The sequence below is a fragment of the Crinia signifera genome, chromosome 1, assembly GCF_055691185.1.
Source record: "Crinia signifera chromosome 1, ASM5569118v1, whole genome shotgun sequence".
Lineage (NCBI taxonomy): Eukaryota > Metazoa > Chordata > Amphibia > Anura > Myobatrachidae > Crinia > Crinia signifera.
In genome coordinates, this window is record NC_139217.1 from 202,874,594 (window position 1) to 202,900,958 (window position 26,365).

Sequence of the window (26,365 nt, forward strand, 5' to 3'; positions counted from 1 at the left end):
TTCTACACCTATCCCGAGTCCTAACCCACCCCTCCTGCAGCCCTACCTTAACTGTCCCCACTGCAATCTTTCATAACAAGCCTCCTACTGCCTAACCCTAACCCTAAAAGTAACCCTAACCCCTCTACTCATGGTTGGGATCTAGCTTGTCAGGATCCTGACTACAGTATGTGCCCGCACATCAGGTGCTAGAAAGTTGGTAAATTAGTAACAAAAAGGAAGGCACTGAGATCAAGAGGAGAATATTCTGGAATGGTGGCCAAGCACGGAAGACAGCAACAACTAATGACCAGAAAAGCATATAGTGGAGTGAAGAAAAACAGCATTATAAAATTACCCAATACAGCTTCTCCCATTGAACTAGACATTCGACTCCTGATTTTGTTTAATAGATTACACTTTATGTCATTCATGAACATTAAGGGCATTAGGTTCTGTTACTTGTCATTAGAATTAAGAGGCTGAGTGTGGAGAGAAGCCTGTGACCAGATTCAAGAAAAGTAACCATAGAGTTGCAATAGATGTATCACTTCTCCCAGCAACTTGCCCGATTGCCCTAATAAGACAATTTCCCAGGGGTTCAGACTCCAGTCACTGCTGCACAATAAGATGGACATACATAGAAACATAGAATTTGACGGCAGATATTGACCACTTGGCCCATCTACTCATTATTATATGCCATCAAATGCTATGGGGGAAATTTACTAAGATGGGAGTTCTATTTCACATGGGATGTTGCTATGGATAACCAATCAGAATCTACTTCTTAGTTATTTAGCACCTTCTAGAAGATAATAGAATAGTATCTGATTGGTTGCCCATAGCATCATCCTATGTGAAATAGAACTCCCATTTTAGTAAGATTCTACCTATGTTTCTATGTGTCCAGTTTATTGTGCAGCTTATTTTTTATTTTATTTTGGCACTTTATGTGTTCTTATTTATAATGGAGGCAATGCAAAGGAATCATTTTATAATTGTGCTGTAATAAATTTATAATAAAAGTGAAATTTAATTAGAGGGCAATACAATTTGATTAATAACAGATTATCAGTTATAGCCTGCAACATGCAAGTACAGGTGCCATTCTGAAGAATTAACCCATATTTTAAACCAATCTGATTTTACCTTAAAATATCTGTATTGTCCTTTAAAAATGTATTCACTGCCTGAGGAAGCATTCAAGCACCATGAAACACATTGCATATTACTGATTTTATGGTTTATTTATAACCCCTTGAGTGCCAACATCTCTGTCAGCGATGTTCAAAATATCCGCTAAAAATGCCAGCATCACTCACATTTGTTATATAAATGAAAATTAAAAAAATGTTGTGTAAAAAAGATTATATTTCCTATATAAGGTAAACATTACTGGTCATTATGATGACTAAAAATGTTCGATTCGGCAATTTTCACACCTATTTTGACAAATTCACTTGACACTCAAAGGGTTAATGTTTAATCTATATCATGTTGTTATTTTTTCATGTGATGCTGTCATTCAAAAAATATTTTTTGTTCCTATTTCATCATTCACCACTAGATGGCAGAGTCTGCTTGTTATATAAGCTATGAATGTTTTGTGATTTTTTTTTAAATAGCTGCCGATTGGCACTATAATGTTTCTATTTAATTGTAGAGTGGCTCAAAATAATAAAAGGTTTTAAAGATGAACAAAATGACTATTCCACATTTTAGTACATAATTGAAAAATGATTCAACTGATTTTAATATGATATTGTCCAGATGGTTGTTAGAGCTGTCTGGTTGAAACAAAAACCTGGTAATATCTGAGTAACAGTTTTTGGCAGTTTTCCAGCATTTTGAAGCAAATGGTCAACTGTCATTTGCTCTGATACATTACCAGGTTTTTGTTCCAACCAGCCAGATCTGACAATCAGAGGCGTAGGGAGGGCGGAGCCACCGGAGCTCCTGCTCCGGGCGCCGATTGGTTGGCTGGCGCCGCCGGCCCGCCCCCCCTCCGCAAATGGTCCCTGCTGCTACTAGTAGTGTGGCACTGTGGCGGGTACGCGTACGCCCGGGGCGGGCAGCGCCTGCGGCTGCCCTGCCCGGCGCCTGCCTCCCCTCCTGCCCAGGCTGCTCGCCCGGTCCCCGCCGCCAAGCGTCACGGGCGGTGAGGCCGGGCGGCGGGCTGACAGTCACCACCACGGCTGCCTGTGCATTGCTGCTGCTGCTGCTCGGTCTGGCTTCCTGGCAGCGCAGGCAGCCAGCGTATCAGCACTAGTGTGTGTGTGACAACAATGTCACACACACTCCTCCCAGCGACTCCTACCCCCTCCCTCCTCCCTGGCTACAGCAGCGCGTCATCACCAGCCTTCCCAAGCGCTGGCTGTAGCCTGGAGGAGAAGGTGTGTTGCTGGCTGCCGCACGTGCGATATTCAATTATTTAAGGTGGATAGATTTTTTTTTTACAGCTAAACGTTATTAAAATAAACACAGTAAACTTGTTGTTTTGTTGGATATGTGGAGCCCGGGGGGGTGGGGGGGGGGGGTGGGTGGTTGTGGTGGGGTGGGGTGGGTGGTTGTGGGGTGGGGGGTTAGTGAATCTCTGGCTTCTGCTGCTGCCCTGGCCTGCTGTGCTGTATATATCTTTATTTCTGCTGTATATATATTTAGCTATCTTTATTAATTTTTCTTTATTTACAGTGCAGCAGCTTCCTTTACAGTGTCTTAGCGCAGCAGATTCCGTTACAGTGTCTTATACAGCGCAGCAGATTCCGTTACAGTGTCTTATACAGCGCAGCAGATTCCGTTACAGTGTCCTATACAGCGCAGCAGATTCCGTTACAGCGTCTTATACAGCGCAGCAGATTCCGTTACAGTGTCTTATACAGCGCAGCAGATTCCGTTACAGTGTCTTATACAGCGCAGCAGATTCCGTTACAGCGTCTTATACAGCGCAGCAGATTCCGTTACAGCGTCTTATATAGCGCAGCAGATTCCGTTACAGCAACTTATATAGCGCAGCAGATTCCGTTACAGCGTCTTATATAGCGCAGCAGATTCCGTTACAGCGTCTTATATAGCGCAGCAGATTCCGTTACAGCGTCTTATATAGCGCAGCAGATTCCGTTACAGCGACTTATATAGAGCAGCAGATTCCGTTACAGCGTCTTATATAGCGCAGCAGATTCCGTTACAGCGTCTTATACAGCGCAGCAGATTCCGTTACAGTGTCTTATATAGCGCAGCAGATTCCGTTACAGCGTCTTATATAGCGCAGCAGTTTCCGTTACAGCATCTTATATAGCGCAGCAGATTCCGTTACAGTGTCTTATATAGCGCAGCAGATTCCGTTACAGTGTCTTATACAGCGCAGCAGATTCCGTTACAGTGTCTTATACAGCGCAGCAGATTCCGTTACAGCGTCTTATACAGCGCAGCAGATTCCGTTGCACTTTACAATAGTAGACCGTGAAAAATAAACTGGGTAACAACATATATGTATGGATACAGGGAATCCGTACATCTGTCAGACCACACTTAGGTCTACAGTCATTAGGTCGACTGGCCTGTAAGGTCGACCTTGGGGCCAGTCGACCTTCAGGGGTCAACCTAATGACTGTCGACCTAAGTGTTTTCTGATAGATGACCGTTTCCCGGATACAGATAGGGCAGCAGCGTAACTCCAGAGGTCTTTTCATGGAACTTTTAATAGTACATTATTAGCCACAACACATAAGTCTTATGCGTTGTGGCTAATAATGTACTATTAAAAGTGACCTCTGGAGTCATGCTGCTGCCCTATCTGTATCCACCTGTTATTGCGGTAGGCACCCGATGCTATTGACTGTATATCACAGGGAGTGACGATTCATCTCTATCTGTATGTGTATAGTTTGCAAGTGTCCGGCACTCCAAATTAAACGATTGTTGATGCTGTGCCAGGTGCCTTCACAAGTGATTGTATATAGTGGAGGAAGATGTGGCACTCTCTGTCTTTTCAAATTAATACACTATACAAGTGCAGTAGTAATTTTTACTGCACTTGGATAGTGTATTCATTTGTAAAGATTGAGAGTGCCACATATTCCTCCACTATATATATATATATATATATATATATATATATATATATATATATGCACGCACTCCGGACGAATGGATAGAACTGAGGTCCCTTCCTTCAAACTATGCAACAGACAGGAGACCTGGGGCTTATGGCAGGGCCCATAGGAATAAGGGGCACTCCACAGATTTAGTATAAGTCCAAAAGGTTTTTTATGTAAAATTCAATAAACACACTAAGTGCTTGTCTGTCAACTGAGGCCCAGGTGAAAATTGAATTTTACATAGAAACCCTTTTGGACTTATACTAAATCCGTGGAGTGCCGCCTTATTCCTATGGGCCCTGCCATAAGCCCTAGGCCTCCTGTGTGTGTGTATATAATTTACCAGACGGTCCATCACTCCACTACTTAGCAACTGCTCATGTGCATTCATAAAAAGGAAGCATAACTACGAAGCAAATGCTTCGGGGTGTACAAACCCTTCTTCAAAGTGTGATAACAAATATACTTGGTTCTGTGCTTACCTTATATCCCATAAAGTGTGGAATAGAGAAAACACCACCTCCAATCATGCAGTGACGGCTTCCACTCCCTGGACAACGCCACGGCAGCACGAATGGAGGTGGTGTTTTCTCTATTCCACTCTCTATTACACCTTGAAGAAGGGGTTTGTACACCCCGAAACGTCGGACTATGAGACCCACTTTTTGTGCTAAATACAATTATTTACACAGACTCCTAGTGCCGCATTTGCTTCGTAGTTATATATATATATATATATATATACACATTTTAAACTGACAGGTGTTGCCACGTTCATCATGGCTCTTGTTTATATATACAGTTGTTGAACTGCACATCCCAGCATGTCCTGCAAGAGCTTTGCTATTGGGCCATGCTAAAACTGTTGCAGGGCATGCTGGGATGTGTAGTTCAACAACAGCTGGAGGCCCAGAGGTTCCCCATCCCATATACATATATATATATATATATATATATATATATATATATATATATATATATATAGTACACAGCTTTGCGACTGTTCTAGTTCATGGGGGCACCTGTGCAAGTTATTCTCAAGGTTGTTTGAAAACCGGATATAAAGTGTTTCTAGATAGATAGATAGATAGATAGATAGATAGATAGATAGATAGATAGATAGATAGGCAATACTTATTTTGCACGTGGCAAAAAATAGACGGCATGCCACGTTTAGTAATAAACAATTGCTGTTTTATTTTTAATTATGCATTGATACATTACACGAGACGAAGTCTTCATCAACTTTTCATGGCCCAGTGGCCATTTCATCAGGATATAGTCTGTCAAAACATTTCAAAAGCCAATGTAGCCTGTCATATTTTCTTGTAAGTAAGGCCAAGTTCCACTGTCTCTGTTTGCTGTGTCGAACCCCATTTTGACACTATCAAAAAATACTAAGATTTAGTTTAGTTTAGTATGTAATCTATTATTTTTATCATGTCAGATATTCTAAAGATGTCCGGAAAGAAAAAATCGGGTTCTTATTACAGGAAAAAAACAAAAATACGAAAAGAGCAAGACAAAGTGATGTCTGGCTCAATGAATGAATGGTTTAGAAAAGCGAACCCTCCTGACAACCAGGATAGTGAAGGTATAGAAAATATTATAGTGAGTGAGGATGTGATGGCCCAGGCTTCAAGCAGCGGTGCCCCCTCACAGCATGCTGTTGCCAGTACAGCCAGTTTGCCTGCCAATGAAACATCTGTCTCTGATGAGCACATTGTGGCAAGTGAAGTGTGCCTACCTACCATGCCAGCTTCCATCTCTGAACACACTTTGGTCATGGAAGGTCACTTAGTCACTGATCAGGCTTCCGCATCCCCCATACAGGCTGCTCCTACTGATGATGTAGCGATCTCTGAAAATGTAGACTTTACAGTCATTCTAGCTGCAATTAGTCCATCTATTGATATAAAAGATCCAACAACATGGCCTAATCCGATTACAAATAAGTTGCGTGACATCTTGGTCCAGATTGGTCCACAACAGAACAAAAGTCTAGTGGCTATGAATGAGAGTAAGCATAGCGGGAGAGGATTTTGCAGCACTTGGTTTACCAAACAGTCAGCCAACGGTGAAATGTCGGAAAGGGCATGGCTTGTATATGGAAAAACAAATGCTATATTTTGTTTCCCGTGCCTTTTGTTTGGCAAGGTTGGCCTGCAGTCAGTTTCAGCGATGGCCAATTCCATGACAGGATACAAAGACTGGAGCCATGTTTCCAGGGGCATAAAGGAACATGAATGTTCCCCAACACACAAAATAAATATATGTAAATGGAGGGAGTTGGAGTACCGGATTACAAAAGCATCTGGAATTGATTGTGACTTGCAGAAATCTATTGCAAGTGAAGCACAAAAATGGAGAGAGTTTCTGAGAGTCATCCTTGATGCCATAATGTATTTGGCAGAGAATAATTTAGCTTTGCGTGGCCACAGAAAAGATGGTAACTTTCTTAGTTATGTGAAGCGGATATCCAAGCATGTGCCAATTGTAAAATTTCACTTAGAGAAACATCAGAAGAACCAAGTCAGTTATCTGTCTCCTGAGATACAAAATGAGTTCATCAACTTACTTGGAAGTGAAGTGAGGAACACAAATCTGAAGAAAATTAAAACAGCAAAATACTATGCAGTGCTATTTGACAGTACGCCGGATATATCTCACACTGACCAACTGTCTCAAATAATTCGTTATGTTCACTGTACTGAAGATGGCACCTGTGAAATTATTGAAAGCTTTATAGATTTCATAGCCACCACTGCGAAGACTGGGGAAGACCTTGCAGGAGAAATTTTTAAAAAAATTGAAAAAGATGGGCTGGACATCATGAACTGTCGTGGTCAGGGATACGACAATGGCAGCAACATGGCAGGAGCCTACAGGGGTGTGCAAGCAAGAATCAGAAACATAAATAACCTAGCTACCTTTGTTCCTTGCTCAGCTCACACATTAAACCTGGTTGGAACACATGCAGCGGCTGTTTCACCTATGATGTCAGATTTTTTTTGTACAGTGCAGAGGCTATTTGTGTTTTTTTCTTCCTCGCCTCCTAGATGGAGTCTGCTTAAAGAGCATGTATCCATCACTGTTAAGGCTCAGAGCAATACAAGGTGGTCGAGTCGTGCCCAAGCTGTACATGCACTTTGCAAGGAGTTTAAGGGCATCATTGCTGCTTGTGAGGAAATCCGAAACAGCAATTCATTTTCTCCAGAAGCAACATCAGAGGCAAGAGGTCTTTCCAAACAAATTAAATCCATTAAATTTATTGTTCTGATGGTGGTGTGGAACAAAATATTGAATGCTATAGATAGGATAAATAAGGTGGTTCAAAGACAGGATATTTCGGTGGATGAGTGCTCATCACACTTGCATGGACTGACCGCTTCAATACAGGCAATGCGTGACGAAACTAGCATTGATGGATGGCTGGTTGAAGCAGAGAAGATCTGTGACCAAACTGGTCTGCCAGCCACATTTTCGAAGAAAAGACTCTACAAAAGAAAAAAACATTTTGATGAATCCTCATCAGAACAACAGGATGATCCAGAGCCTACTGAAAGGGAGTCTCTAAGAAGGTCAATTCTCGAAATCATGGATGCCATTTTAAGCCAGTTGGATTGGAGATTTTCAGGTATGCAGTCTGTGTCCAAGACATTTGCTTTTTTACATGGAGCCAAAATTGCTTCACTGACAAAAGAAGAGCTAAAACAGAAGGCACAACAGTTTTGTGAGAAGTATAAAGAGGATGTTGATTCTGAAGAGCTGTTAAGTGAACTAGAAGCGTTCCAGAGCTATGGAAAGGTTGTTTTTCCAAATCTCCACTCTTTAACTCCACTCCAGCTCCTTCAAAATATATATCAACACAAACTCCAGGATTCGTTCAACAATATCACTACTGCCATTCGTATATTTCTCACCTTACCTGTTACAGTAGCTACATGTGAGCGTTCTTTTAGCAAGTTAAAAATTATAAAGAACTATCTCCGAACAACCACTGCACAAGACCGCTTATCCAACTTAAGCATCCTCTCAATTGAACATGAGACTGCTGAAACAATAAACTTTGACTCAATAATCGATACATTTGCGGCTGCCAAAGCAAGAAAGATTAAGTTGACATAAATATGTATATCCATGTGTTGACCACTGTTTTAAGGGACTGGAGACTCGGAGTTTAGTTATTTAAAAAGTAATTTATTTTGAAAATAATATTTAAAAGATTAAGTGCATTTAATGTTAACGGGCCAACACACGTAGAGATTTTCATAACTTATTATATTACTGTATTTTGGAAAGATTTGGAGATTTTGCTTTTATGGGGTTCTTTGTGATTTAGCTTTTTATAAAAAATGTTATAAACAACTGTTCACACTTTGTTTTGAGCCCATTTATACTACTACCTCACTGTTGTTATTGTATTTCTTGTTACTGCACCTCACTGTTTTATTGTATTTCTGCATAATAAAAAAGAATGGACCCTTTCATCCATTTAGATTTTTTTTACGTTTTTTTCTTTTCAAATGTAACATGCCAACCCATGTTAGCCACGCCCCCAATTAATTACCGGGGGGGGGGGGGGGCGCGAAATATGCCCCTGCTCCGGGCTCCATGGCACCTAGCTACACCACTGCTGACAATAAGAAGTTCATTCTAATCTCATCATTATGAACGGTGAGTGATGGTGATGGACTGCGCATGTGGACATTTGTGCGAGCAGACGTGGTGACTTTTATAGTCGCCGGCCCTTTGGCCCGGAGCAGGGCAGGCAGGGGGCATGGGACCGCAGACTTGAGTCGGCGTCCCCATGAAAAAACTGGGTGTTCCCATGGTAATTCACATGTGACGAGGGTGCCAGGATGTAAAGAGAGAACACACTGCGCTGTCAATCAGAACTGTGATGATAGTAATATTGCAAATAAAAATATATATATAAAAGCACACCAAGCAAAATGAGTGGAGGACACACTGAAATTGGATGTAAAAATTCTTTATATAGACATAAAATTAAATGTAAAGATGAGGTGGGTAATAAACTAAAATTGGAGTATAATAAACACTAAACACATACACATAGGACCACAAATAATATACTAAGATTGAGGTGGGTAATTAAACTAAAACTGGAATATAACTGACATTTAACATAGACCACAAATAATATACTGAGATTGAGGTGGGTAATAAACTAAAATTGGAGTATAATAGACACAATTGCATATATTAATACATAGTAAAATTCTTGGTATTAGGCCAGTATAATGAGAATAAAATAGCAGACTTTGTGAATTTCATAAACCACCGTAGGCTGGCGTCCCAGCGGGGATGTGGGGGTGGTATAGAAATAAGGGTAGAAATGTCCCTTCAATAGATTGCCGTTCTGAGGTAGATACAATGAAAGTACTTATAGCAGCCAAGGTTTAGAGCCAAATAGACCTGAATTAGCGTGTAAGTTGACACGCACAGGAGTTCATGCAGGTGCTTAGTAGGCAAAACAAGCAGGCAGGTATTGTAGGTTAGTAAAGCGTAGCAGGCACAGTTAGTAGTAAACCCACGCAGCAGGGATTTGCAAATTGCGCTTGGATAGCGGGTACAGATACACTCACTGCGTTTTGAGAAATAGTGCACCTCAGCGGGCTGCTTTGCGGGTGGTCTGTCGGGTAGATGCACGCCAGAGACCGGTTCCTGTAGACGGCTGTGCCCCGGGCTGCGTGTTTGAATGGATACGGCAAAAACGCCTCCAGCCGGGTATCGTCACGGCAGAGGGTCCTGGGACTGGAGATGAGGGCGGAAATCCGTCACAAGTCTGCTAAATGAACTGGCGGAAGTGGGGCGGAAGTGGGGCAACGCGTTTCGTCTCCCAAGCCACTGGAGACTTTTTCAAGCTGTGATTAAGCCATTGCTAATGCTACATATTTATAGGTCCATCCTTAATTAGATAAGTGGTCAATTATTCACTCAATAGTAACAGCTGCATATAGGAGATAATTACCAATACAAATATATACATGGTTTTATGCGTTTTTCCATTAAATTACATGGTAGTCTAAAATGATTAATCTAATCATAAGTCGCAAATGCCCTGTGAAAATCAGAAGGAGGGAGGACTGCAAACCCTAAATTAGGGTAGTCGCCCGTCATTCTGATCGTCACAGTGGTCTTATATTAAGATGAAGAGAGGAAAGAGAGAGGAAAGATTGAGCAGTGTATCCTATTAGGTTATTAGATGTTTATAAGGTTATAGTTCACGCATAGATGACCCCAAGTTGTATTCATGAGTAATAAGAATAGTTATTAGAAAATGAGGGAGTGAAAGGCAGGACCAATGAATAGTGGTGGACCCCAACTTATAATATGGTCTGTCAGTCACTATCTGTAGAAAGAGTTAGTCCAGACAAGAGAAATCTAAAGCTTCATTGAGACCTAAAGGGCTAAGGGTATCCATTTTAAAAATCCAAGAGGATTCAGCCAAACATAAGCGTTTAAATCTATCACCTCCCCTTTTAGTAGATACAATATGTTCAATACCTGTGAATATGATATTTGAAGGGTTGCCATCGTGAACTTCTGCAAAATGGCGTGATACGCTGTGAAATTGGAATTTTTTCATAATATTGGTTCTATGTTCTCTGAAGCGATTCTTTAGGCTACGGGTTGTTCTGCCAATATATTGAAGATTACATGGGCATTGCAACATGTATATACAGTAGTTTGTATCACAATTCATGAATTGTTTGATGGGGTACTCTTTGGTATTTTGTGTAGAGGTGATCGTATAATTTTTGTTTTTCATAAATTTGCATGTGAGGCAGATGGTTTTGCCACATTTGTAATTCCCATTGGGTTTAGCTGGTAGCCACGAGGGATTGGTCATTGTAAGGCTTATAGATTCTTGCCGTAGCATGCTGGGTGCTACGAGGTCTCTAAGATTTTGGTTTCTTTTGAAAACTATTCTGGGTTCTTTTAAACATTTAGATAGTACTTTATCATATTTCAAAATTTCGAAGTTTTTTTGTATAACCTTTTTAATGGTGTTGGATCTGAGATTGTATTTTGAAGTGAATAGTGGAGATTCTTTTACTGGTTCTAGGGGTACTGATTGAGGGAGTTTTTTATTTTTGTTTTTTGTGACCAGAAGGTTAGTTCTAGGAATTTGTTTGGATTCATTAAGGGCTTTATCTAACAATTCATCTGGATAACCCCTACTCCTGAAGTGATTGAGCATAATCTCTGATTGGATCTCAAATTCATGATCAGTTGCGCAATTTCTTCTCAACCTAAGGATCTGGTTTTTAGGGATATTTGTGATCCATGGCTTGTGATGGCCACTATTAAAATGAAGATAATTTCCTGTGCCTACTGGTTTCATGTAGTTGGTAGAGATAAGTTTGTTCTGAAGTACTGAGAATGTGATATCTAAGAAGTTAACTGAGACAGAACTGAAAGTGTGAGTAAAAACTAAATTGAAAATGTTAGTGTTCAAAAAATTAACAAATTCTAAAGCTTTAGTGGGTCCCTCATTCCAGATGATGAAGAGGTCGTCTATGAAACGACCATAGAGGACCAGATTCTCTCTATATGGACCGCCCCAAATAAGTTGTTCCTCTAGGCGGCCCATATAGAGGTTAGCAAAACTGGGTGCAAATCTGGTCCCCATGGCCGTTCCAAGCTGTTGTAAATAAAATTTGTCTTCAAAAGTAAAGTAATTATGTTTTAATATGTATAAGATGGAATTTAGAATGAATTGTTTTTTGTCTACAGAGAGACTGATATCTGTGTCTAGAAAATAACTGACGGCCTCAAGACCTCTGGAATGGGGGATATTGGTATAGAGGGCCTGGACATCTAAAGTCAAGAATGCCCAGTCCTCAGACCAATTAAGATCAAGTGTTTTATTAAGAATATCGGTGGTGTCTCTAATATGTGAGGGGAGTGCTGTGACAAATTTTTGTAAATAAAAATCAACAAAATGTGACAAATTAGATGTGAGGGAACCAACACCAGAAATAATGGGACGACCGGGAGGTGAGTGTAAACATTTGTGAATTTTAGGTAGGTGATAAAATATAGGGGTGATAGGATGGTGGGAGAAAAGAAAGGAGTGTTCATCCTTAGATATCACATCCTTCAGTACTGCCTCATCCAGCATACATTTAAATTCGGCAAGGAAGGAGGTGGTTGGGTCTGTGGAGAGTTTTAAATAGTAATTTTCATCATTTAGTTGTTTCAGAGCTTCTGAAACATAATATTGTCTATCCAACAGAACAACCCCCCCTCCCTTATCCGCTTGTCTGATAACTATCGAAGTATCATCTTTAAATTGTTTGATGGCCAAGCGTTCTTTTTTGGTCAAATTATCACAGTATGGAAATTTATTTCTACCTTTATTTGATTGAGTGCATATTTTCTTAAAGTCATCCATTGTTTTATTGTAGAATAGTGTTATGGCTGGACTTTTTTGTTCAATTGGGAAAAAAGATGATTTCTTTTTGAATACGGGTTTCATACGATTTTCAGAGTGGGCATTAATATCGAATAGTTCGATTTCCACTGTATTATTTTCATTCCATAGGGATTCCAGGGTTTGTAAACTATCTCTATCACTATGATCTAGAAGAATTGGAGTGGGGTTGGTTCCAATATGATCTTTATTTTTATTTTTACTGAGTTCTTTGATAGCAAAATAGCGTTTTCTGCACAGGATTCTGAGGAATTTATTAAGATCTAGGAATAGATCAAAAATATTTGGTTCCTTCGTGGGAGCAAAATTTAGGCCCTTACATAGTAATCTTTTTTGGTCATCTGAAAGTTCGTGATTGGTTAAATTAAATATACCAGCTGTTTCTATTTCAACCTTGCTTTTCTGAGTTCTCTTTCTTCCTCCTCTATTTCCTCTCTGTCTCTTTGTCTTTTTGGAGTTTGGATCGATAGACTTTGGTAGGGATTGTGATCGTACCAGGCTTTTGATTGAAAAACCTGGTCATTTGTAGTTGACGTGTTTGGATGGGGATTAATCAAAGGAGGTGGAGATTTAGGACCCCCTCTAGTTTGGTAATCTTGTCCAGATACATGATAGTTAGATTGTTCTCTACGTTGCGAGAAATTTCTAGATCTTTTCCGTTTATTATGTGTCTGGTAATCTGTATTAGGTCTATAATCTGTATTAGATCTATAGTGAGAATATCCTGAGTTATATTTAGAGGACTTATAAGATGGTTTTCGTGCTCTATAGTAGCCCTCATTTTCTTTGTTGTTGGGATTGTCCTGATCTCTATTAGTATAGCTATTTGTAATATTTTGTTTATGATACGTCCTAATTCTATTTAGACGATAATTCGTTTGATCCCTTTCCCATTTTCTTTTTTTATTTTGAAGTAGCTCTCTCTCAAATTTTTCCACTCTGATATTTATCTGTTCATCCCTTTCTTTGAATGCTGGGTTATCCTTAAATGATATAAGCTCATCTTTAATTTTATCAATTTTAGTGATGGTATTAGAGACCTGTTCTTCTCTATACTGTACCAGCAATTTCATCAAAGCAAGCGAACATCCATCCAGTGCTTCATTCCATTTAACCAGTAATTCTGGTTTATCATTTATAGATAGATGCTTAAAAACTCTCAGACCTCTGGGTATGATTTTAGCATCAATATATTTCTGGAGGGATATACCATCCCACCAGTTTCTCATTTCTTCCTTAAGAAGATCTTCTAAGTTATAAAATAATTTATTCATATTGGGATTAGCACTGGGTGGAATGTCCGCCTGTATGTTAGTCTGGTTGAAGGAAGACAAATATTGCTCTCGCCTGGATTTACGATCATAATAACTCTTAAATTCGCTCATTTTGCTTGGTGTGCAGAGAAAACCTGTATGGTTTTAATATAAATAAAAATACAAGACTAGCAGCCTGGGGGAGAGGCAAAAGCAGAAAATTGTAGAAGTTTGTGTAACTAAGAGACAGGGAGCAACCCAATCTCCTAGGTGCCCCGGCGCTAATTGATGGAGATATATAATTGATAAGAAAACAACTCTTAGTAAGTGAATTTAGAAAAAAATAGGGTGTGTTCTGATTGGCTGCTGCAGAAGTGAGAAGTCTGCCAGACTTCAAAAAATGGAAGAAAAAACTGTTTTTCCTTCACACAACAATTGTATGTAAAGAGAGAACACACTGCGCTGTCAATCAGAACTGTGATGATAGTAATATTGCAAATAAAAATATATATATAAAAGCACACCAAGCAAAATGAGTGGAGGACACACTGAAATTGGATGTAAAAATTCTTTATATAGACATAAAATTAAATGTAAAGATGAGGTGGGTAATAAACTAAAATTGGAGTATAATAAACACTAAACACATACACATAGGACCACAAATAATATACTAAGATTGAGGTGGGTAATTAAACTAAAACTGGAATATAACTGACATTTAACATAGACCACAAATAATATACTGAGATTGAGGTGGGTAATAAACTAAAATTGGAGTATAATAGACACAATTGCATATATTAATACATAGTAAAATTCTTGGTATTAGGCCAGTATAATGAGAATAAAATAGCAGACTTTGTGAATTTCATAAACCACCGTAGGCTGGCGTCCCAGCGGGGATGTGGGGGTGGTATAGAAATAAGGGTAGAAATGTCCCTTCAATAGATTGCCGTTCTGAGGTAGATACAATGAAAGTACTTATAGCAGCCAAGGTTTAGAGCCAAATAGACCTGAATTAGCATGTAAGTTGACACGCACAGGAGTTCATGCAGGTGCTTAGTAGGCAAAACAAGCAGGCAGGTATTGTAGGTTAGTAAAGCGTAGCAGGCACAGTTAGTAGTAAACCCACGCAGCAGGGATTTGCAAATTGCGCTTGGATAGCGGGTACAGATACACTCACTGCGTTTTGAGAAATAGTGCACCTCAGCGGGCTGCTTTGCGGGTGGTCTGTCGGGTAGATGCACGCCAGAGACCGGTTCCTGTAGACGGCTGTGCGCCGGGCTGCGTGTTTGAATGGATACGGCAAAAACGCCTCCAGCCGGGTATCGTCACGGCAGAGGGTCCTGGGACTGGAGATGAGGGCGGAAATCCGTCACAAGTCTGCTGAATGAACTGGCGGAAGTGGGGCGGAAGTGGGGCAACGCGTTTCGTCTCCCAAGCCACTGGAGACTTTTTCAAGCTGTGATTAAGCCATTGCTAATGCTACATATTTATAGGTCCATCCTTAATTAGATAAGTGGTCAATTATTCACTCAATTGTAACAGCTGCATATAGGAGATAATTACCAATACAAATATACAACTATAGCATACAGCGTGTCCTCTGGACTAAGCAGATAAATATACACATATCAGAGATGAAAAATAATAAAAATAAAAATAAAAATAAAAATATATAATAATAAACACAGTTAATAGATCAATATAGAAAGGAACCAGACGAAAATTATTATATATAGTTACTGGTATACACTAAGGCGAGAGCAAATAGATACAATTAAAATATATATAAATCAAAAGTTTACGGGAACAAATAAGAATTATCATATATTATGTTAGATGTATATTTAATGAGTTTAAATACAATAATTTGAAGTAATAAGGGATGAATAGAGAGAGAGAGAATACTAATAATAATATCAATTAATTAATCTATATATCGGGCGGTAAATAGAGTAGGATTTACTGATTCAATTTATATGATAAGCATAAGAAATAAATAATAATAAAAAAAAAAATTATATAATATATATATATATATATATATATATGTGTATATATAAGAAAAATACACATATATATAGAAAATATATAGAAAACATACAAACGGTTTATACATACATAAAATAGTAACGCGCATAGAGCTGCGCATATTATTATGATCTTATATATAGTATTTTAAAGTTTATTTTAGCTGTTATTATTTTCATTGTTTATTTAGTTTAACCTCTTCCTGACAGAGCCAGTTTTTGCGTTCCTGACAGAGCCCTTTTTTTCAAATCTGACATGTATCACTTAAGTGGGGATAACTTTTTTTTGCTTTTACTTATCCCAGTGATTTTGAGATTGTTTTTTCGTGACACATTGTACTTCAAATTAGTGGTAAATTTGGGTCGATACAGTCTGTGTTTTTTTGTGAAAAATACCAAAATGTCGTAAAAAAATGGAAAATTTAGCAATTTGCAAAATGTTAAATTTTCTGCTTGTGAGACAAATAATCATACCACTCAAAATAGTTAATAACTAACATAGACCATATGTCTACTTTATGTTTCCATCATTATTTCAACTTCCTTTTAATTTTTTTGGACACTAGGAGGCTTACAATATGAATAGCAAATTCTCAAATTTTCAAGAAAATTTCAAACACTGATTTTTTTAGGGACCAGTTCAGTTCTGATGTGACTTTGAGGGACTTGTATGTGAGACACCCCCATAAATGATACCATTTCAAAAACTGAACCCCTCACAGTATTCAAAACAGCATTTTGGAAGTTTGTTAACCCTTTAGGTGTTTCACAGGAATTAAAACAAAGTGTAGGTGAAATTTCAAAATTTCATTTTTTTTGCAGATTTGCAATTTTAATACATTTTTCTAAGGAACACAGTACATTTTACTAGAGAAATGTGACTAAAAATTGATTCCCCCAATTCTTTTGTTTTCATAAATATCCTATATGTGGCCCTAGTGTGCACGTTGACCAAACCACAGGCTTCATAATAGAAGGAGCACCTACTTGATTTTGGAGCCTCCTTTTTATGAGATTATTTTTTAGGCACCATGTAGGTTTCTAGGCACCATAAGATGCTAAAATTTAGGAACCCCCCCACAAGTGACCCCATTTTGCAAACTACACCCCTCAGGGAATTCATCTAGGGGTATAGTGTACATTTCAAACCCCCAGGGGTTTCACCAATTGTGGTACAACTGGGCAGTGAAAATTAAAAATTAAATTTTGTACACAAAAATGCAGTTCTGGCTCAAAATTTTTCATTTTCAGAAGGTATGAAGGAGAAAAAGCACCCCAAAATCTGTGCCCCAATTTCTCCCGAGTACGGCAATGCCTCACATGTGACCAAAAAATACCATTTGGGTGCATGGCAGGACTCAGAAAGGAAGGAGTGATTTTTGGATTTTGCAGCTCAGATTCTGGTGGAATGTTGGTGGGTGCTATGTTGCATTAGCAAGACCCCCCAAGCACCAATACAGTGGAACCCCCCACAAGTGACCCCATTTTGCAAACTACACCCCTCAGGGAATTCATCTAGGGGTATAGTGTACATTTCAAACCCCCAGGGGTTTCACCAATTTTTATACAACTGGGCAGTGAAAATGAAAAATTACATTTTTTTACACAAAAATGCAGTTCTGGCTCAAAATTTTTCATTTTCATAAGGTATGAAGGAGAAAAAGCACCCCAAAATCTGTGCCCCAATTTCTCCCGAGTATGGCAATGCCTCATATGTGACCAAAAAATACCAGTTGGGTGCATGGCAGGACTCAGAAGGGAAGGAGTGATTTTTGGTGGTGGAATGTTGGTGGGTGCTATGTCGCATTAGCAAGACCCCCAAAGCACCAATACAGTGGAACCCCCCCACAAGTGACCCCAATTTGCAAACTACACCCCTCAGGGAATTCATCTAGGGGTATAGTGTACATTTCAAACCCCCAGGGGTTTCACCAATTTTGATACAACTGGGCAGTGAAAATGAAAAATTACATTTTTTTACACAAAAATGCAGTTCTGGCTCAAAATTTTTCATTTTCAGAAGGTATGAAGGAGAAAAAGCACCCCAAAATCTGTGCCCCAATTTCTCCCGAGTACGGCAATGCCTCACATGTGACCAAAAAATACCATTTGGGTGCATGGCAGGACTCAGAAGGGAAGGAGTGATTTTTGGATTTTGCAGCTCAGATTCTGGTGGAATTTTGGTGGGTGCTATGTCGCATTAGCAAGACCCCCCAAGCACCAATACAGTGGAACCCCCCCACAAGTGACCCCATTTTGCAAACTACACCCCTCAGGGAATTCATCTAGGGGTATAGTGTACATTTCAAACCCCCAGGGGTTTCACCAATTTTGATACAACTGGGCTGTGCAAATGCAAAATTACATTTTTTACACAAAAATGCAGTTCTGGCTCAAAATTTCTCCCGAGTATGGCAATGCCTCATATGTGACCAAAAAATACCAGTTGGGTGCATGGCAGGACTCAGAAGGGAAGGAGTGATTTTTGGTGGTGGAATGTTGGTGGGTGCTATGTCGCATTAGCAAGACCCCCAAAGCACCAATACAGTGGAACCCCCCCACAAGTGACCCCATTTTGCAAACTACACCCCTCAGGGAATTCATCTAGGGGTATAGTGTACATTTCAAACCCCCAGGGGTTTCACCAATTTTGATACAACTGGGCAGTGAAAATGAAAAATTAAATTTTTTTACACAAAAATGCAGTTCTGGCTCAAAATTTTTCATTTTCAGAAGGTATGAAGGAGAAAAAGCACCCCAAAATCTGTGCCCCAATTTCTCCCGAGTACGGCAATGCCTCATGTGTGACCAAAAAGTGTCAGGACTCAGAAGGGAAGGAGTGATATTTGGATTTTGCAGCACAAATTCTGGTGGAATGTTGGTGGGTGCTATGTCGCATTAGCAAGACCCCCAAAGCACCAATACAGTGGAACCACCCCACAAGTGACCCCATTTTGCAAACTACACCCCTCAGGGAATTCATCTAGGGGTATAGTGTACATTTCATACCCCCAGGGGTTTCACCAATTTTGATACAACTGGGCAGTGAAAATGAAAAATTACATTTTTTTACACAAAAATGCAGTTCTGGCTCAAAATTTTTCATTTTCAGAAGGTATGAAGGAGAAAAAGCACCCCAAAATCTGTGCCCCAATTTCTCCCGAGTACGGCAATGCCTCATGTGTGACCAAAAAGTGGCAGGACTCAGAAGGGAAGGAGTGATATTTGGATTTTGCAGCACAAATTCTGGTGGAATGTTGGTGGGTGCTATGTCGCATTAGCAAGACCCCCAAAGCACCAATACAGTGGAACCACCCCACAAGTGACCCCATTTTGCAAACTACACCCCTCAGGGAATTCATCTAGGGGTATAGTGTACATTTCAAACCCCCAGGGGTTTCACCAATTTTGATACAACTGGGCAGTGAAAATGAAAAAATTACATTTTTTTTACACAAAAATGCAGTTCTGGCTCAAAATTTTTTATTTTCAGAAGGTATGAAGGAGAAAAAGCACCCCAAAATCTGTGCCCCAATTTCTCCCGAGTACGGCAATGCCTCACATGTGACCAAAAAATACCAGTTGGGTGCATGGCAGGACTCAGAAGGGAAGGAGTGATTTTTGGATTTTGCGGCTCAGATTCTGGTGGAATGAATGGTGGGTGCTATGTGGCATTAGCAAGACCCCCGAAGCACGGTGAAATTATGAACCTAATAATCCATAGATGTATGGTATAATTTAAAACACTCCTTTATACATAGGCCGGGTTTGTCGGGGCAAGTGTCACACTGGAAAATAGTTTGCTTTCTTATTCCCTTTTTATAGCAAACTTTGCACCTTTTTTGTGTCCTGCCCTTTTTTCCAGTGGAGGGGATTTCATCAGGAAAATGCTGCCCTGGTACAATACGGGGGCCAGTACTAGAAGTACTGGGGCCCTCTGCCTGCTGGTTCCCAAATATTAGGCCCTTTATGACTTCCTCTTGAAAGTGCATAAATGTCCCCCTCTGGCCGGTAGAACGGAATAGCACGTAAGCGTTATACAGTGACATCTGGATGATATACACGGCCAGCTTCTTGTACCAGATTTTTGTTTTCCGCAGGGCACTGTACGGCTTCAGTACCTGATCTGAAAGATCCACTCCGCCCATGTACCTATTGTAATCCAGGATACAATTAGGTTTTGAGGTGTGGGTACTGGTACCTCGTACAGGGACGGAGGTGGTACTGTCTCCGTGAATTGTTGTCAGTATAAGGACATCCCTCTTGTCCTTATATTTGACCAACAACATATTTTCGGTGCATATTCCCCTGCTTTCACCCCTTCTCATTACTTGGGCAATGTGCGTTTTTGGGAGGCCTATTTGGTTCTTGCGCACAGTACCGCAAGCTGCTGTACCTCTTGAACCAAGGGCCTTAAACAGGGGGATGCTAGTGTAAAAGTTATCCACATAGAGGTGATAACCTTTATCCAGGAAGGGGTGCACTAAATCCCAGACAATTTTTCCACTAACACCTACGAGGGAGGGGGGGCATTCTGGCGGTTCAATTCTTGAATCCTTCCCTTCATATACCCTAAACCTGTGAGTGTACCCTGAGGTGCTTTCACACAGCTTATACATTTTTATGCCATACCTTGCCCTCTTACTGGGAAGGTACTGGCGGAATTTAACCCTTCCTTTAAAATGTATAAGGGACTCGTCTATGCAAATGAATTTATCTGGGATGTACATCTCTTCAAATTTGGCACTGAAATGATCAATGACCGGCCTGACTTTGAATAGCCGGTCAAAGGTGGGATCATCTCTGGGTGGGCACTGTGCATTATCGTTGTAATGCAAAAATTTAAGGATCGTCTCAAATCGAGCCCGGGGCATGGCCATACGGTAAAATGGGGTGCTGTACAGAACATCTGTACTCCAATATTGCCTAATTTCTGGCTTTTTTACTATGCCCATATGAAACACCAGACCCCAAAACGTCATCATCTCTACTGCATCTACAGGGGTCCACCTAGCAAATGATGACGTGGGGTTTTGAGCAATAAACTGCTGGGCATATAAATTAGTTTGGTCCACCATTAAATTTATAAAATCATCAGAGAAAAATAATTTGAAAAAGTCAATTTCTCTGAGACCTGTGGAATCAAATTGGATTCCTGGCATGGCCAAAAACTCAGGAACCTGGGGCTCAAAATTGTCTGGTGGTGGGGTCCATACGAGATCAATTATTGGGGGGGGGGGGTCTCAGCTGCTCTACGGGGGCGTCTTTGAGGGGGTCCCTCATCACCAGAGGAGGAAGAGGAGCTTAAGACGAATCCTTCAAATTCCCCGCTTGCATCACTGGCTGTGTCAGAGTCAGAGGCAAGCATGGCATATGCCTCCTCCGCTGAATAAATTCTTCTGGATGACTGGGATGACATTTGGGATGACATTTGGGATGCCATTTTTATTTTTGTGTTACTGGTAGTGAAATGTTTCAACACGTGTATAGTGTAGGGGGGGGTACAAACTTTATTTCAACCCGGGGGGTATGTAGTGTGTAGTGTGTATGTAGTGCAGAAAAAAAAAATACTTTATACAAAAAAAAAAAATTGAAGGGGTTAAAAAAAAAAAAAAATTGAAGGGGTTAAAAAAAAAAAAAATTGAAGGGGTTAAAAAAAAAAAAAAGGTCCTGCGCCAAAAATTGAGCACAGATGTTGGTCAGTAACGTCCGTCACTGAACAGCGCTCAAAGGCAACAGGAATTTGATAAAAAAAAAAAAAAATAGATCAACCCTGTGCCAAAAAAGCTGATCAGTGATGTACGTCACTGATCAGCGCACAGTGGCCACAGGACACCCACAAAATCACAGTGTGTGTAAAAAAAAAATTAAAAAAAGACCCCACAGCACCCACAAAAAAAAAAGGTGATCAGTGATGCGACACTGATTACCAGTGAGGGGCAGCAGGTGCACAACCTTTGGTGCAACTGACAGTGCAACTGGCAGCAACTGACAGGTATATATAAAAAAAAAAAACCTCTGCACCCCCAAAAAGTTGCTGATCACCTCAGATATAGTGATCAGCACAAAAGGCAGGGGCAGCAGACACAAAATTTAGCACTCTCTATCACTCTCTGTCACTATCTCTCTCTATCTCTCTATCTCTCACTATCTATCACTCTATGACACTGCAGCAGCAGCACTGACAGTTATATATATGAAAAATAACCCCTGCACCCCCAAAAAGTTGCTGGGGGTGCACAAAAGGGGGGCAGCAGACACAAAATATAGCAGTCTCTATCACTCTCTGTCACTATCTCTCTCTATCTCTCTATCTCTCTATCTCTCACTATCTATCACTCTATGACACTGCAGCAGGTATATATATATATATATATATATATAAAAAAAAACCTGCGCCCCCAAAAAGTTGCTGATCAGTTAATTTATACTGATCAGCACAAAAGGGGGGGCAGCAGTCAGTTATATAAAAAATATATAGCACAATCTGTCACTATCTCTCTATCTCTCTCTCTCTATCTCTCTCTATCTCTCTATCTATAACTATATCACACTGCAGCAGCACAAAATATAGCACTCTCTGACACTATCTCTCTCTATCTCTCTCTATCTATCTCTCTCTATCTAACGCTATTACACTGCAGCAGCACAAGTTCACAACACAGGAAGTCACAAGTAGTAACAGGATCCAGGAAGCATCCAGCACACTACAAGCAGTGATGAAGCAGTGATCAGGTAAGTATTTTGCTCGGTTCAGGTCAGTATACTGCGACAGCTAGGCACGGTGACCGCACTGCACGCAATTCCAGACCGGAATGGCGTCTGCAGTGCAGTCACCGTTAGTTTAAATCCCCCTCCTTGGCTGTGATTGGTCCGTCGGTCCGACGAACCAATCACGGCCTTTGGGGGCGGGCGGGGTGAGGTGGGGTGACACCAGTGTCACCCTTACACCCCGCGGTGATTGGTGCTGTACTTTACAGCACCAATCACCTCCGATCGCGTGTCACCGGCGAACGTTATTCGCCGGTGACACAGAAAACGCTGTGAATGGCTGTTCACACTGAACAGCCAATCACAGCGATCGCCGACGGGGGGGCGGCATTGCAGGGACAGCAGACATGTTGAAACTGTCACCGCGTCTATAGACGCGGTGACAGTTACAAGCCATGACGTACATTTACGCCATGTGTCGGGAAGTACTTCCCGACCATGACGTAAATGTACGTCAAATGTCGGGAAGGGGTTAATAACAAGAAATCCATAAATACCATAGTCTTCAATTAGTGACATTTTGAAAATTACATTAAGAATATATGTATATACATATATACTTCTCACAAAGATGCTCACATATATTACATAAATATGCACATACGTGGTTTTATGCGTTTCTGCATTAAATTACATGGTAGTCTAAAATGATTAATCTAATCATAAGTCGCAAATGCCCTGGTGCCAGGATGTCAGCTGCCCACCCGTACCAAGGCGCCACATATCTAAGTCAAGAAATCATGGTTGGTGACCATCGAATGGTTTCGTCAATGCACGCAACTGTGAATGGATGTTTATGCAAAACATCCATTCTCATGCGTGTGGTTGGTGGGCAGGCATTCATGAGGGGGCATTTGGTTGACTTGAAAAGTTGCAATTTTTGCAGTTTTGCAAGTCAACCAGAATGACCTCCTAAATCTGTAGATGTTTGGCCAGCTTAAGAGTTGTGAGCTTGTCAGCAGAACAGTGGCTGCAGGAACATTTTAAAGGATCTCATCACAACATGCCATTTGGTTCCCCCAGTTGTGTTCGTTATGTTCCTGAACAACCATCATTTTGAACAGATGAAACCGAGTAGCATATTGGCCCTTATTCTGATCGGTGCGGATATTCCCGCATTCTTACGGAGCGGTCCGCACGCCACGGTGTTCTGCCGCGTGCGGCCATCGTCCGTAGAAACGCCCACGTGTCCTCCGCATTCGGACGGACTCACTCTTTAAGAACAGGGCGTGTTTACGGACGACATACAAACCATGCGTGTGCGGGAGAAACACTCCGATTCTGCACGGTATTACAGAGTATTACAGAGTATGCTCGGGAATACCGCATCCGAACGGGAGCCAAGCGGTGCTACCGCCCGTAAGCGGAGTATTTACGCCAAACAACCCACTATTATGTCAATTCTGCAATACATCACATGACCCACTTATTCAATTACCTATCCTCATAAAAAAATGCTTATTTGGAATTGGAATCAATTAGATTCCAATATATCCTTACAAGCATGCCTAACACATGCATTGCACACATTAACCCTTACAGCAATTGAAGTGCAATGGTTTCAATTAAAGCACTGACAAGCGTCCTATTAGTGAGTAATGAGTAAAGGAGTCGATTTTATTGGGTTCAGGTGTTAATGCTTGTAGTCATTAGGCGGTCCGTTCGCCTCCCGCAGGAACGAGTGGTGTCCGCAAAGCAATAGTGGCCTTTTGGACACCGCACATTTCTTCCCTTTTTGTTCGCGTGCATTCGGAGTGCTATCCGAATGCACGCCCCCCAACATAAGTGTACTCCCCCGTGTCCGCCCATGTTTCCGCCCCGTTTTGCCCACTTTGAAACTACGCCCATGTGTCATTCCGCATGACGCCCATAATACGCCCATATTTCCCGAATGATTGCGGTGACCAGTTTTGTACGGGATTTGGCCGAACAGGTACGGAGTCAAGGCGTGGCACATGCGCGTGGCGTTCTCCACGCATGCGCAGACGCCGTAAATACGCGATCCGAAAGTATGCGGGAAAGTACGCGTCAATCAGAATAAGGGCCATTGTGAGGATATAAGTGAAAATGTTCCTGCAAAACCTAGTAGTATTTTACTGCATTGCTGCTTATTTACATTCTATCACACCATATTTTTCCTTACTTATTTACATCCTATTACCTCTTATTGCTCCTTATTCGCATTACATCACTGATAATATCGATAGTGGTGTCCCCACTTCCAGCATCCCAATCGTAAATGGGCGGGGTGGATTAGCATTACGCTAGGGAGGAGTGGAGCATAGGTTTAGGCTCTAGGGATAGGCTGTGGGGAAGTAGGGTTAGGTTTAGGCAGTGGTTTACTAGGGTTAGGCACTAGTGGGGATGATCAGAGTTAGATGGCATTAAGGGAGGATTAGGGGAAGGTGGGGGAAGGTAAGTATACTACTTATTTACATCCTATTACCTCTTATTGCTCCTTATTCGCATTACATCACTGATAATATCGATAGTGGTGTCCCCACTTCCAGCATCCCAATCGTAAATGGGCGGGGTGGATTAGCATTACGCTAGGGAGGAGTGGAGCATAGGTTTAGGCTCTAGGGATAGGCTGTGGGGAAGTAGGGTTAGGTTTAGGCAGTGGTTTACTAGGGTTAGGCACTAGTGGGGATGATCAGAGTTAGATGGCATTAAGGGAGGATTAGGGGAAGGTGGGGGAAGGTAAGTATACTTACCAGACCCCTGTTGGCATTCCTTCTTTTGAGATTCCAGCATTAGTATTCTGACTACTGACATCTCTACATTGATCATCAGTACAGTATGTATACCTTTAGAGAAGTGTAAGCCATACAGCTGCCGGTGATAAGTGCTGCTGGGAATCTGAGGCTTCAGAACTCGCTTCTAGGTGGGAGGCAAGGGAAAAGCACAAAGCAATATCAAGCCATCGCCTGTCACCAAACCTTTTTGTAACACAATTATTACTAAGGGCGGGAATTCTCTTGTCATTGGGGTTTTTACCGCATTGTGGGATGCTCTAAAGTCCCCCCGCCGGGTTACCACGACGGGGGTCTACCCCATAAAAGCCTATGGGCTTCTACCGCGACCCCCACCGCCCCGAACAGACACCTGCCGACCCCCTCACCTTTGTCCGGGCAGCACAGTGCTGTGCTGCCTGGACCTGTGACCTCCTCCTTTCTGCACTAAAAATCCTCTTCCAAGTGCAGGGATTAGGAGGAGAGCCCGCAGCAGCACTAGTGCCGGGTAAGGGAGGGAGAGGGGAGTTGCCGGGACCCACTGCGCATCGTTGGCTCACCCCAAAGCACAGCTCTTAATGCAAGAGCTGTCCTTTGCCATAATTATCGCATATGTAAGAGCACATGCGATAATTATGTCAGCGATGTGCGGCAAAGTGCGGGCGCGGATGTTAGAGCATCCCGCCCTAATTCCCTTATTGCAGATATCAGCCTCACAGATTTATAATGTGTCCACGTTAAGTTGAGGACGTCTCTACAGCTCTCCTCACAGTAATAATGTTTTGTTAGTAGGGTGGTGGTTGGTTTTGTTAATAGTGACATCACTGCAGTATATTAAAAGTTGTTTATCTAGAAAACACTATGGGTATATTTAATAAGATGCTATGGGCAACATCCCATCATCAATACCCTACATCTCTGTCAAAAATATTTACAGGGCATCTATTTTTATATTCAACAGTGGATAGTGAGCATGGAAAACATGAAAACATAATTTAATAATAAACTAGGGTAGCAATAAAAGAATGAG